The sequence below is a fragment of the Eschrichtius robustus genome, chromosome 11 (genome assembly GCF_028021215.1).
Source record: "Eschrichtius robustus isolate mEscRob2 chromosome 11, mEscRob2.pri, whole genome shotgun sequence".
Lineage (NCBI taxonomy): Eukaryota > Metazoa > Chordata > Mammalia > Artiodactyla > Eschrichtiidae > Eschrichtius > Eschrichtius robustus.
Window position 1 is genome coordinate 66,048,826 of NC_090834.1, and position 13,823 is coordinate 66,062,648.

Genomic DNA, 13,823 nt, shown 5'->3' on the forward strand with positions numbered 1-13,823 from the left:
CTCTGGTGGAAGTTGGTTGTGTGTGTGGCCTCACTCGTCTTCAGCAGTCGCACCCACAGCCCAAGCTGCTTTAGCTGCTTCTGACCTGAGACCAGATAGCCTTCTCAGCAACCTGGTGGTACAGGGGCACTTGCTCCCCACTCTTTTGCCTACGTTCAGAGCAAACTTATCTCCCAAAAAAATGATTTTTATCACTTTTCTTCCATAGCATCATAAGTGGATGGCAGTACAAAGAGTTGCTTTGTGCAGTTTGAAGTACCTGGAGGTGTGCTAGTGAAGGGAGAGAGGTGGGAGAGAAGGGGAGGAGTGGATACAGACCTCTGTCCTGAGACCCATGAGTGTGCACTGGTGCAAAGACAGCCTTCTCTGTGGTGAGGATAACTGCGCTTTACCACATTTTCTCCTTTGATTTTCAACCTGGAAAGGTGTCCACTGACAGTACTGTGAACCATTTCTTGATGGGTCGTGTGGTTTCCACAGGAAATGAAGATGAGAATCCATGGAGGGAAAATAATTGAGAGACTTGGGTACTTAACCTGAACTGAAAGAGTAACGGGTGTGGTCAGTGTTTTAAAGCACCTGAATCATAGGACAGAGCTGTTTGCCATGTGGTCCAGGGAGGTAGGATTAAGATCTGTAGGTTGTTTCCCTCCATTTTGGTAGGGAAAACAGAAAAGTGAATAATCAGTTGAAAAACAGTAGAAAGTCAGTGCTGGGTCTAACATTTTTTGAGCTCCTACTGTGTTTGGGGGCAGTTTTAATTATCTTTATATTGCAAGAGGAGCTAGGGTTCAGAGGAGTTGAGTACGTTGCTTGAGGCGACACAGTAAGTGATGAAACAGGATATGAATCCAGGTCTGGATTTTTTTTCATGTGCCACCCTCTGCTTCACAGTTTAGCGGCCCGATGAAATACTCTAGTAAAGCAAAATGCGACATAACGGGAATATGTAAGGATTGACCAGCTCTGTCAGAGAGAGTCTACCTAGGACATGATATCCGAGCTGGTGTTTTTTGTTTTTAAACCAGGAAATCAGGAAAGGGTGATGGGGACAGAGGAAATAGATGTTAAAAAGCTTAACCTGTTCAGAATCTAAGGAGACGTATGCAGGAGCCAGACCGTAAGGCCCTCAGCCTATGGAGGTTGGATTTTTATCCTGGAAGTCGAGGGGGAAAGCACTGGATAATTTTAAGCAGATTTATTCAGATTTGGATTTCAGGAAGATCACCCACTACTGGTATAGAGGAAGGAGGGAAAGGGAGAAAAACAGAAGGCAGGGAGACAGTTGCTGTGATTGTTGAGAGGTGATGAGAGCCCAGACTAAGGCAGGGGCAGTGGGAATGGTGACGGAGACTTGGATTCAGGGGGACTTGGAGTCTGGTTGACACCTGGATGGTGAGGGATGGGACGAGTCTAGGATGTTGCCTGGTTTCTGATAAAGGTGATTGAAAGGGTAGTGGTATATGGAAACCCTGGCTACTCAAGAGTGGTGGAAGCTGAGGATGCAGAGAGGTGTGTCCAGAGTTAAGGTTACAGGGGTCGTTTACCAAATGAAATTTTAAATGCAAATAAATAATTGTGACTTATTTGGTAAACTGTGGGACCGCACCAGATCTTTTGAGGAAAGGCTGAAGAATTCAAGTTACCTGTTTGCTCATGTTAATACTTACCAAATGCTAACCAGTGTGCTAAGCAAAAGGTCCTGGTGCCTGCTTAGAATCCATGGGAGGGACAGACAAGTAAAGAGACCATCACCTTGGGAATCACAAGGTGTTGTAGGTTGTGGAAAGCTTCCAGTTAGGGAATGAAATCTAAGCTGGACTTGAAGAATGAGAAAGAGACAGATAGAAAAAGAAGAGAGAGGAAGATAAGGCATTCTATGCACAGAAAATAGGGTGTGCAAAGGCTCAGTGTTACCAGTGTCACTTCGTCGTTGCCCACTCCTGTCTATGGAGATGTTCATAAGGCAGAGACACTCCTCTGTGCCTAAGAGGATGCTGGATTTTTTCCCCCAGCCTTTGCTTATATGTGCACAAGTTTGTCTATCCTGTGAAATGTGTGTTCACACGTTCTCTTTGTATGTGGTTGTGCCTGTGCTGAGAACACTGCAGGGTGTGTCTGTGCGCGACATCTGGTAACTAACTGGTCCCTCCTCCTCTGACACCTCCCCCCACAACCGCTCCATTCCCCAGGGTTCTGGCCTGGGTCCTCTGCCTGGAGGAGCTCAGGGAAGCCTGGGACCGATGACTGCCTGTGTGTTAAAGATGCCCAGGCTCCAGCTCTGGCCCAAATTCAGAACTGGTTTCCTGATTCCAGACTAGTTAAATGAACACCAGACCTCTCACCTGGATGTCTCAGAAGCATTTTAAATTCAGCACGTTTCATATTGAATTGATTGTCTCTTCCTCACCCACAAATCACTTCCTCAGGTGATGATGCAACCATGTCCCCAGTTGTCAAAGCCAGAAGCCTTGGATGAATCCTTGATTCCCCCTCCCCCCATCATGCCTCAGCCAATTTATCACAACTCTGCCATCACTGTTGCCCTCTGTGATATAATAAGAAATACATATTTTCATCCACGTTCCTAGGTTCCTGGCTTGCAGCTCTTAAAACTTTGGAATTTCGTAAGTGATAAGACGTACAAAGATGTAAAGAGACTCTTGTTATTCCTAACCAGCCTCTTTCAACCACACCTGAGTTTATGTTAATGAAGTGATTTTTGGAAAGCTCCTAGATAACCACAAGATGGGGGCTGGTTGCCATGTGAACCGAACCATGTGATTGGAGGTTGGAACTTTCAGCCCAGGGTGGGGAGAGGGGCTGAAGGTTGGATCACAGTGACCACAGATTTAATCAATTGTGCCTGTGTGATGGGGCCTCCATTAAAAGCCCAAAAGGACAAAGTTTGGAGAGCCGGGTTGGTGAAGAAGAATGTGTCCAGGAGCAAGACACATGCCAGGAAGATAGCGTACCCCAAACTCCACAGGGACAGTTGCTCTTGTGCCTGGGAGCCTTGCAGACCTCACCCTGTGTGCCTCTTCGTTTGCTGTTCAGTCATACCCTTTAATATCCTTTGTAACAAAGCAGAAATGGTAAGTAGACTTTTCCTGAGTTCTGTGAGCTGCTCTGGCAAATTAATTAAACCCGAGGAAGGGGTTGTGGGAGCCTCCCGTTACAGCCGGTGGATGAGAAGCGCTGGTGTCAACCTGGACTTGTGACTGGCATCTTAATTGGGGGTGGGGGGGTGGGGAGCAGTCTTGTGCGACTGAGTGTTTAGCCTTAGGATCTGGTGCTGTCTCCAGGTAGATGATGTCAGAACTGAGTTAGACCAGAGGACGCTCAGCTGGTGTCGGCATTGCTTGGTGTGAGGAAATCAGCTGCATATCTGGTCACAGAAGTGTTTGATGTGAGTAGTCAGTGTGGAGTAGAGGAAAACAGGTTCCCTATTCCCCCTCTTCCATCCGTTCTCAACAGCAGCCGCACTGCTCTTGTAAATCCGACCAGCATACACCTCAGATGAAGTTCAGGGGTGTCTTATTGCCAGGATGAAGTCAAACATCTACCACAGCCTGTAGGCTCATCATGGCCTTGCCTGCCTCTCCAGCTCTGCCCCGTACACTCACAGCCTGGGCTGCCTTTGCTCTGCCCTCTGCCTAGAATACAGCCCCTTTATCTGGCTTAGTACTACTACTCCTTTAGGTTTAGTCTGGATGCTGCCTCCTCTTGGAAGGTGCTCCTATACCGTGATCCCACAACTTGCTCCTACTTCGCATCTGTCTCACCATTTTGGACTTGGCTGTTTATCCTCTCTAAGAACAGGCTCTCTGAGAGCAAAGACTGTCTATTCTTTTGGCTGTTAGATCCCAGAACAACCCATATACAGATTAGGTTCTCAGTAAATGTATGTGACATGAATGAATGAATGGATGGCTTGTAGAATAATTACCACGAGACACTCTGGGCATAGTAAGTTCATCAGCACCGGGATGTCCAAAGGCACCGGGATCCTTTGGAGAGGGGCTGGAGGGAAAGAGCATGCCAGACAGGTCGTTTGTTTGACTCGTTTATCCTACAAGTATTTAGTGTACGCCAGACCTAGTGTAGGACGCTGGGGATACAGAAGTAGATGAACTGTGCTCTCTGCCCCCTATGGGTTTCAGTCTTGGGGTGGAGACGCACAGAAATAAACAATTGTGACAAAATGGGATAATTGCTGTAAAAGAAATAGGAACAGATCTTTCTTGGGGAGGCACAGTAGAGGGCATGCTTAAATCTGCCTGAGAGCCAGAGAGGGAATTCAGTCTTGAAAGACGTTGAGAATTGACACAAAACAGGAGGAGCTTTGACGAAAGTGGGATGAAGATCAAAATATTACTCAATTTTACAATGGCCTGTGTGCAGGGAGTTGCGTTTCCAAGGATACAGCAGCCTAGAGGTAAAAATTGAGTTGTGATAACAGCCATGACAGAGTTTCTGTTGCCCTGCCTTCTCTGTGGGGTCACCTGCTTCCTCAGATCCTCCCCAGACGTCGTCTGGCGTGTCTCACAAGTTCTCTGAACCTGGGGTTGATTATGTATTTTGAAATTTCAACTAAATTTTATAAAATAATTTTTAAAAATAGTATAAAATACTCATTATCCATGCCATTAAGCCTTCAAAACCTTATTTTGAATAGTTTCATAAATTTCTATTACGTGGACAAGCTCTAAACAACTTTTTAGTGTTGGACTTGTGGGTTGTTTCCAGTCTTGCGCTAACATCATTCCATGGTGAACAACTGTGTGCAGACATGAATGTCTGGCTTTCCATTTCTTTGGGATGATCTGTATCCCCTACTTTGTGTCACACATTGTCACCTGGGAAGCCCACACAGTGCCATCCAACCTCTGCATGTGAAGGAGACCTTTGTGAGAGTAAATCACAGCTTCCTCTTGCCCTTTCTCCACTGTGGAGGGAGGGAGTGGGAAGCTGAGGGGACCAGAGACAATATGACCCCCCCCTGCCCTCCATGGGTCCATAGTCGCCATAAAACTCTCCTGCATCAGCCCAAACCAGAGTCCCAGTAAAAATGAACTCAATCAAAGTAGCCTTGGAGAGCATGGGAGAGTCTAGGGACGTGGAAATCTGAACACGGTTCCCTGTTCCTAACTCCAGCCTCTCTGCTCTCTTGAGCCTGTGGGCTCCTTGGCTGCAAGAGAGGCCTTGGGCTCTGCTGGAGTCCCAAGAGAGAGAATTACTTTAGAGCTTTGTCCCTGGTGGGCCAGGGGAGTGCTGGGAGGCCGATATGGAGAGGTCTCTGGCAAGACCAGGAAACTCTGGATCCTGTGAAGAACGTGGCCCACAGCCACTGGTGGACGCTTGAGGGCAGCAGGTGCGGGGTCTTACTGGATTCTTGCTCTGGCCAAGAAGGATGGAGCAGGTAAACTGAGCCATCCCACCCCCTGAGGCAGGGAGTCTGAGGCAAGGGCTTCAGCAGGGGATTGGCATCCTGCTTGTTTCTGCTCAGCCCGTTCTAGGCAGAGAGACCATTTCACCTTCCAGCACCCACAGAATTTCCAGCAATGGCCAGGCTCTCTACTCCACAGCAGGTCTCACTCTGGCCTCCTTGAAGAATCAAGGAGCCCTTTCTTACTGCAAGTTTGCTTGGCACAGCGTATGACTGTGACATCAGTTCCAAGCATAGATGAAATTAGCATTTCTCCCACGTGCTAACCATGGTCAGCATTTCCAGGAATGTTCAAACAGGGCCCAACTGCCAGAACTGAGTTGCTTTTACACTTACTGTAATGTCTAGGAATACATGCACTTTCGGTAATGCAAGCTCTAACAGGGTTAGCGAAATTTCGGTTGTCCCCCTTTTCCCCAGTGACGTCTCCCAGAAGGGAAAACAGTTGCATTTGGTGATGATCTAGGCTGTGATTAGGTCCGTTTGTTCCATGATGGTCTGTCTGGTCCTTCCTGGTCTATCTTCTACCTCATTCGGGTTGCCCGTCCTGTGTTTATGTCTCTGTCTCATGATGATGGCCATCAGTTTTATAATGGTCTCCATGTCCCACAATGTTGGTCTCTCTGCCACCTAGTTCCCTGAGAGCATTGCTCTATGTCTGAGGCTTTCTGAGTCATGGTCACCAGAGGGCGCACTTGCACTACTTAAAGTCTGTTGGTTGCCAATTTACATTCCTTTTTCTGAGTAGTTTTCCAAGGGCCTGGTAAAGAAAAAGCACCTTCTGCTTTGGAGAGGCTAGATTGGTACACAGTAAGTGACCAAAGCTTCTGGAGATTCTTCTCTTGGTCACCTTTGAGCCATAGAATGATGACACCCAAGTATCTTACTCTATCCCCACCCCAATATCACTCCAAATAAGCATACTTCTTTTCAAAACATGGTTTGGAAACACAGTTTTAAGTAAATCTTTTAGGTCCCACTCTCCTTCCAATCAGATTGTAATCTACAAGCCCCTCTATACAAAAGTCCTGGAGCTTCCGCTTTCCAGGAGAAACCCAGGCCCTGACCACCAAAATGAAGTTTCTGGGGCTTTCCAGCCAGGGAAGGAGTGGTACCAAAGCTCATATATAGTCCTGGGCACCCTATGAAAGAGCCTGGTCTCTCTGTATGTTACTAGAGTTTTGGGCGGGTGAGTGAGGGGCCCTCACCAAACTCTGGAGCTTGGAAGAAAGAGATGGTACAAGGCAGGATCACATCCAAACAGTCCCAGGTAAGACTACTTGGCCAATTGGGATGCAAGAGATGGATCGAGGTAAGGGTTAGCTGAGAAACCCCAAAATGCAGCTGGAGAGGGGACATAACTTAGTTTGGGTCCCCTGAAAGTAAAACATGTGACAAGGACTTGTGGGGAAGGTAGTTGATGGGGAAGGTAATCTGTATTAGATTCCTAGAGTTGTCATAAAAAAGAACCACAAACTTGGTGTCTCATGACAACAGAAACTTATTCTCTCACAGTTCTGGAGGCTGGAAGTCTGAAATCAAGGGGTTTGTGGGTCATGCTCCCTCTGAAGCCTCTGGAGGAGGATCTTCCCTTGCCTTTCCCAGCTTCTGGTAGCCCCAGCTGTTCCTTGGTTTGCAGCTGCAGCACTTCAGTCTCTGCCCCTGTTGTCATCTGGCATTCTCCTTGTGGTCTGTTTCCAAACATCCCTCTTGTAAGGACACCAGTCATATTGGATTAGGGCTCACCCTATTGACCTCATCTTAATTTGTTTACATCTTCAGAGATCCTATTGCCAAATAAGTTCACATTTCCAGATACCAGGGCTTAGGATTTCAACATATCTTTTGGGAGGGACACAATCAGCCCATAATATGCTCCAAGAAGCAGAAGTGAATGGAGACAAGGAAGGGAGGAAAGCCTACCATACAATCTATGGTATTAAGCTGGTCGTTTCCATTCCACTGAGTATCTTCTAAGGAACTGTGTAAAATACCCCTGAGGATTCTCCCGCTGAAAGACTTGAAGGCTGGGACATTGAACCAGTTCTCCCGTTGGTTGAAGAATTTCTTAGGAGGTTAACTTCCTTGTACTTACAGGCTGCATCTACAGGTGGGCTGAGCGTACTTCGCCAGCTGATGAGGAGAGCTTGCAGTGGGTTGTGAACCCTGTGCCCGGAGCTGTCCACCACAGCTGTGCTGAAGTCGGGGAGGTTATGGGCTATGGCACAGGGAACAAAAAGTGTCTGTGAAGGTACACCCTTTGTATCACTCAGATCTGCTCATGACCCACAATAAGTCCACTCTGTCATTGACTCTTAAAGGCGGTGGTCAGTTGCAAGCTGTGTTAAAAAAAAAAAAAAAAAAAAAACTTTCAACAGGAGAGTCAGTGGAATATAGTTCCCCTGCTGTGGTTGCTCCTAAGCCACTATTAATATTCATCATCCCCTTCCCAAAACCCAGCAACCAACGCTGGCCTGGATTGCTTGTCCTGAGGGTCTGAGCCCTTGGCTTCTTTGCTGTTATCAGGCTTTGTTGGCTGTGATTGCCTAGTCACTGTCATCACCAGGCCTGAAAGCACCAAGAGCCACTCCAGCACCCAGGTGTCAGGTGAATCCTCCCTGATCCCCTTATGCAGAATATCCTTACCTCTTCTGGACAGTCAGGGATGATTGCTCCCTCCAATATGATAACTCTCTTTTTTGCCTCATGGTCCACTGACATGAGGAGCCCAAAATGGAAAGCTTCCCATGTTAACCAGTGGAAGATGTCCCCCACGGGATCAGGTCCTCTAACATAACAGAGCCAGTCACAGAAATGGCAGTTTCTGCAAGGAGGTCCCCGGGGTGATGATGAAAGGGGTCAGTTCTACTTCACCCCTTGGCTTCTTGGCCCTGTGTATTCTAGCTACCGGGGACATAGCGCTATATATCGGCTGATAGTTTAATGCATATACTGCATCCTGGAGGACAGTGTCCTCATCCACAGGGTGTCATCCTAAAGCTGGCTCCTTAGCTGAGCCTTTAAAAGGGCATTCCCACTTTCTACCCTCTGCTTCCAGGTAATGAAGTATATGGTGAGACCCCTTGTTTTACAGAACCATTGTCACAGTCCTTTACCATAATACACACCCTTCAGCTGAGATTTCACTCTACAGGATCCCAGGTTGATAATGAGACATTCTGTAAGTCACTGGAGAAACGCTACAGCATGGGAGATAAATCCATATTCAGAAAAGCTTTCAGTTCCAGTAAGGAGAAGAAGTCTGATGCAGTCAGCCTGCCAAGCGCTGGGGTGGTCTCCTCAAGGAGTGACACCATGGTGAGGATCCAGCCCCTGCGACGAGCATCCAGTAGCAGCAGTAGGCATCAATAAGTCAGCCTTGGTGAGAGGAGTCCCTGTCATCGGGCCTATGCAGAGCTTCCGTCTCTGCCACCTTCCCACTCTGTTCGCGGGCCCAAGCACTCACTTGGTTGAGGATAGAAACCAACTGATATCCACCAAACACGTCATTCTGTGTACCTGGTTGTTGAGGGCCGCCTCTTCTGCAGCAGATGCTTTCTGATGAGCAGTGACTTGAGACTCAAAGATCTGCCCGATCTGACGCCTCTCCTGTTAGTCCATCCACACGCCTTTCCCCCAGACTTCCTTCTCCAGTATTCCAATCTTCCTTCATCCAGGCCTCTGACCAACCAGTTGAGTTATTCTCCACTGCTCAGAAGTCCATGTATATTCTCACCTCAGGCCACGCCTCCCTACATGCTAAGTTGATGGCCAAGTGTACTGCCCACGAGGAGGGTTTCCCTCACCACTCACTCACCTTTAGCACTTGTCCCAAGTGGGTGTGCGCTATGGCTGCAATTCATTTTCGGTTTGTACCATTGTGTCAAGCCAACCCATCCATATGCCAGGTTCAATTTTTTTTCCTCCTACAGCTGTGGTGGTCGGGAACCCCCCACACGCATGAACGTGAGCTGAGGGAGCAGGTTGGTGCAACGGGTGTATGACATGCAGTCTAAACCACCTTTCCATGCAGCTTACTTGTGCCCTCTGAGCCTGACCTAAAAGTACCAGTGTCATCATACAATGAATCATCCTTTCAAGACTGGTGAACTAGTGAACATAATCACCCAGTTCATGACTGGGCCAACTTACGACTGGTGGCCCAGACTGCAATGGGCGTTTCTAGTCATACAGTGTCTTGATGTCCCATTTTCAGGTCTTTGCAGGCTGTACTTGGGCCTGGTAGCACACCATGAGCTACTTTTTCAAATGAGTAGTTCTGTGCTGCAGAAGGCATGGCTTAGCTCTCAAACCTGAAAGATCTCCTTTTGGAACTTCCCACAGACTCCATCCACACAGGGTTCCCATCTAACACAGAGGCCTCTGGCACTGTTGGACTTTCAGGTCATAGAACTCAAAAGAGTCAGGGCAGCTGGGACCTCAGCTTGAACCTGCTGAAGATGCTTTTCTTGCTTTTAGAACTAAAAGAGATAGTGGGTTCTCTGGTCTCATGTAATAAATCCATTCCCACATACTTACCTCCCCAAGCCCCCCGACACTCAGTAAACTGCCAACGTAGTTCTTTTCTCAGGGTGGGTTCTCCAGAGCCAGACTCTGAAGTGAATACTTAGGTACAAGTGATTTATTAAGGAAGTGCCCTAGTGGTGTGATGGTAAATGATTAACAACTGGCTCTTTGGAAAGAAAGCCTTGGTTTGTAGCATTTGCCCATTTCCATGAATACTCCGAGGTGAATGCTCCCACCATGGCCAACGCTAACAATTGGCTCTTGGTTCTGGTCAGCTCCAGCACGCTGCTGAAATGCCTCTGCAGGAGACAAGGAAAGGAGTGGGTGCAGGAGGACAAGGAAGTAAAGCAAGAATGTGATCTCAGAGACCACAGGGAGGCTCCGGAGTACAAGTTACACCTCCGTGTTGCACGTGCCCAAGGCAAGGATGCTGCACTTTCATACGCCTGCACCTAAAAGGTGTTAGGAAAGGGCCACCCAGGGTGGAAGTAAATTCCTAGGTACCTATGGCTCTTTGTGTAGCTTCATAGTATGAAGGCAGTCCTCTGAGGAAGAGGTGCAGGAGTTGGATTTTAGAAGCAAGAGTAGATAAAAGCTGTTGGTGAAAGTGAAAGGTGGGCAGGACACACATAGGAATAGGAAAAAGGGACCCAAAAGGATCCGAGCAAAGCACCAATGTTGTCCTCTACACACCTCACTGCAGGGCCATCACCATATCCAAGCTTTAGGGAGTGATCGCAGCAAGTGTATCAGACCAGCTCCAGTTGCCCTTGCCTGAGCCTTCAATCCCGAATCACGGGAGAGTGCTCCCAGGTCCGTAAATTCTCCCCTATCTAACGTTACATTCCAATCTCCCCACCCCAGTCCCAGCCCAACACCCTCAAGTTCTGCTCCCACATAGGCTCTCCATGGGCCTACCACTGTGTATCAGACAGGGTTCAAGCAGAGGAGAACCCACTCTCCAAAAGAGGACAGAGACCTTTGTCTATCTTTGAGTGATATCCCTTCTAGCTGAGTCACATGCCCCTTTTGATATCCTGGAACTTAAAAATCCTGAAATTAAATTACTATTTACACGTCTCGTATTAGATGGTAAGGGAATGGGAGAGGTGAAGGAAAAATATCGCTTCATATATACACAAACATATTCACATCAGGAGAGGAAGAGCTCTTTCTACCAGCAACGGAGCCTCAGCATAATTTAGGGGTTCAAGGCCCCCACCTTCATCAAAATCTGCTCATGTGTCCTCATCCCAATTTTCAGGTCCTACCCATCCCCAGTCTCTTTAACAAGACTCTGAGTGGTTGAGAATATAATTTGCATTATACTCTCAACCACCCAGGGGATTAGTCTCTGGATTTGGGTTTGGTTTTCAGGAATCTTGGCCCTGAAGCTACAAAAAAATAACAGTTTCTTTCAGGGCAACTAGAGAAGATTTTATGTCCCTTACCAGGAAGAAGACCTTGAACTAAGAATTTAAAACACTGACCTTATTTTTTCCCAGGTTGTCCATCTGCACATAGAAGCAAATGATCAACCCCATTATACTCTTTATTTTCACTAAAATGTTCTATGGCAGCAACTACTTGGTCATCCAAAGCCTTGCCTTCTATAGGCATTTGATTACCAATGTCTTTAGATTATAATTTGAGTAACTATTTCGCTCTTGCATGCTATGTTTTACCATTGTCCCCTTTGCCTATGGAAATAGGGTTGTTAATAATTTAAAATCGAATCAGATCCAATTCTGGGTAATCCAAAACCAATTCAGAGACCCCATCCTGGAACCACTTCCCCCATACCATTTGATTCAGTCAGGGGTCAATCAGAGACACAGAACAACCATGAGTGATAAGGAGTGAGGAGTTCACTATATGCATTAGAGCTGACGGAATCACAGGCGCTGGTGGAGCAGTCTTGAAGAAGCTGAAGGGGAGATTTGGCAAGAGCTGGAGGAGCCACCAGCCTGGACGCTGTCCCGTGCCATCAATACCAATCAGCAACAGCTTGTGGAGCTGCCACAGTGCCTGGCCCTGCACAGACCTTCAGAGCATGTGTGTGCATGCCCACGTGCACATCCTCTCACACACATACACACACACACACACATGCACACAGGCTGCTGCTTCTCTTCTGCCTCCAAATCTCACACACACTGTTTCTTGGGGCCATTGTAACACAGAACCAGACAGGGAGGGATGTTCTGGAAAACAGTTCCAGCTTAGCTAATTTGACACAGTACAAAGCCACTATGTACGTAAAGGCCAGATCTTTGGAAGGCTGAACCAGAAAGCAAGAGTGAGAGAGTGGAAAGAGTGATGCAAGAAAATGAGAAAAAAAAGAGAGAGAGAGAGTGCCTTACTGAGCTAGTTACCTCTGTAGCAACCAAGGCTCACTCTTGCAAGGACTCCATGAAGAGCCATGTAGAAAGGCCAACCACCAGTTCTCCATTAACTGGGTGTTTGCCTTGGGATAACTCTCTTATACTTCCAAGCAGCACCTGTGGCTGTCCATGCACTGTGTTTCCTTCAAAGAAATTCCTGAGCCAGAAAAGCGGAAACACTGTGGCAGGTTCTTTAGGTGGGATGCTGGTAGTATGCACAGAACTCTCCACCACAGCTGTACTGAAATCAGGTGGGTCTGGGGAGGGGGCACAAGGCACCACCAGCATTTGCTGCAGAGGGCTTGACTCCAAGAGCATTTATTGTCATAGCAACCCAGGTATCACTCACATCTGGGAAGGAAGAAACCTACACAAGGCCTTAGGGAGATTTGGAAGCAAAGGCAAGGTTTGAGCTCAGGGTTCCTACGCCCAGGCCAGAAGGTACTTTCTGAAGTTCCGCAATCTAAAGCATGTGTTACCAAAGGGAGAGGATTAAGTGATACACACTTTTAACAGTAGAGGTGGTTGATACCACCAGTGCTGAAGGGGGCTAGGATTCTGGGGTTCTCTGCCCAGGTAAGTAGAGTTTGCTAAGGTCTTGGCCCAGAAGCCAGCACCTTCAACTGCGGTGGGACCAGGCACAGTGCCCTGGGCTGACCAAAGCTACTAGTGGTGCCTCCATTGGCCACTTCTGAGCCAAGAGCGCTTGTCCTACAACCCCACCTGCACTCCAAGGCAGTGATGCACAAAGGGATCTTTGCATATCAGCGTTTCTTCAGGGGAATGCACAGGTTCCCACCTCCACTGCCCTGCCCCTTGGGCCCATTCCAAACTCCACTGGAAATCACATTTAAATCTGAAATTCAGTCAGTGGAATCTTTTTAGCAGGAGCAGCCAATGTCATTGATGTTGCTGAGTTACAAGCAACATCTAACTCAAGCTGGGACTCTTAGCCCCTTTGCAGGCTAAGTTGGGGTCTAACTCAAGCTGGGACTCTTAGCCCCTTTGCAGGACATTTGGTCCTGTCAGAAACATCCATGAGCATATTTGGTCCCTGCCAAATGGTTTTGGACAGGACCAAATATCAAGGACCTTTTGGCGTAGACCAAAAGTCTCCATGGACATTTTGGACAGGACCAAATATGACAAAATATCAAGGACCATTTGGTGTGGACCAAATCTCTCTCATGGATGTTTTTGACAGGACCAAATAAATGTCTGTTAACCCGTCGCCCAGCTCTGAAGGCAGTATCCAGAGAAGCCTTCTGCAAACTGTGAGAGGGGCTGCTTTAAAGGTATGATATTACTTTATAGATGTGAGTTCTAATGGGGGCAAGTCGTCTCAATGTCCAGGGCCAATAAGGCAATCTAGTTGGCTGGTCTGAACCCAAGGGAGAGGCCAGGGGCCAGTGACAAAGCTTCTTTTGCGTCTGACTCTGCACCCAAACTGTGAGCCAGTCAAG